Genomic DNA, 1,729 nt, shown 5'->3' on the forward strand with positions numbered 1-1,729 from the left:
TATTAATCTATGACATAAAAGTTGGGCTTTCTTTTTTTTTTTTGGAGATTATTTATAATGTGTATGTTTAAAGATCCATTGTGGGCTTAGACTTATTGTTTTGTCATTTGACACCATTGGAATATGGACTACTCAAATACTGTCTTTGGCTAAGATTAATGAAAATGGAGTGGCAGACGTGTCAACTCCGAAAACTTAGTCATCATAGATAGTATTAAAGATAAGGAGTTGGTCGTGTACAATATTAGCATTTTGCTAATAGTTTCGAATCCTTACTTAAGGCATGCTTATAAGAATTTTAAGGATCATAAATGATATATGGAACTTATTATGTGACTATATTGTACGTACATACATTTTGTCACTTCTATGTAATAGGGATGGTTTCTCATATGGTTATGCGCATATTTATTTGAGAAACATCATCAAAGTTGGACCAAGAATAAACGTAGGATTTATTCTTAAAGAACCTGAGTTTGAAATCAAATGCATGTGATGCATCGTTGGTATTACTCACACTTTAATTTAGAGGACATACCACTATGATTCATGTTTTTTTTATTTTTAAATAAAGATTGTGCCAATGCTCGCACCAAATGGAAAATTATAACATTTCCATTAATATTGTACAAATCAAGCGGTGTGAGTTTATAAGGCCAAATTTAGCCATTGTGGCAGTAACTAGTTTTTGATAACTAATTACAAATCAAGAATGAACATAATGTTTATTCATTAAGTTTTATATTACGTAAGTTACTTAGAGAACAAGTTACATTGCAATCATAAGTGGATACTACTCACTTTAAAAGGAACTATCTCTATGGTCCATGTTTCTTTTTGTTTCTTTGAGTTTGCACCAAGTGGGAGAATTAACATTTTTCTATTAATGTCACTATTTAGTGGTGCAATAGGTCATTTATGGACACTATGTTGTGGTTTAAAGAACAGAAGTAACGGTTTCCGTTACTTAGCCTATAATGATTGCATATAGGCTATATATATATTAGTATGGTTTCTCAAAAATATATTAGTATGGTCTTCCCACTGCTCTTATTAATAAAAACTACACCATCTAGTTGCTTAGCAGATCAAGTGGTAGACAAAACACTCTAAACCTAAAGTAGGTTCAAGTAATGCAACAACTATGGCTGGAGGTAAACGATCCTATTAACTTCCGCAATGAGGTAAGATTATTACAATTATTAATATTTGTATATTTTAACACTCTCTACGTTAAAACTTCACCTCCTCCGAATGAATACTTACGTTCATTGCTACCGATTTTAACAATGTTCCCTCGTAAAATTTGATTCATTCCTTAATAATAGTGATCGTGAAATGCTAAGATTGAAAATAATAATCATACCTTAATTACGTTCATTGCTACCGATTAAAAATTTGATTCTTTACCCTTCTTACCATTATTGTGGTGTGATATGATACATTATGATATTCTAATCTCTACCATTAATTTCCTGATTTTGGATGGTTAAGATTACACCTCATATTCCTCAATATAAGTTGTCTTCAAACGGTGATTAAATGTGTGCGAACGGTGATTGATGTACAAGATTTGATCTCAAAATTTTTTAATGGTCTATATTGATTAAAATTCCAAGTGTGTGCGAACGGTGATTACATGTGTGCGAACGAAGTGTGTGTAGGGAGGGGTGAGGGGGGCAACTTCTCCCCCCCCCCCCCCCCCCCCCCCCCCCCCCCCCCCCCTCCC

Source organism: Ipomoea triloba, chromosome 12, assembly GCF_003576645.1.
Source record: "Ipomoea triloba cultivar NCNSP0323 chromosome 12, ASM357664v1".
Lineage (NCBI taxonomy): Eukaryota > Viridiplantae > Streptophyta > Magnoliopsida > Solanales > Convolvulaceae > Ipomoea > Ipomoea triloba.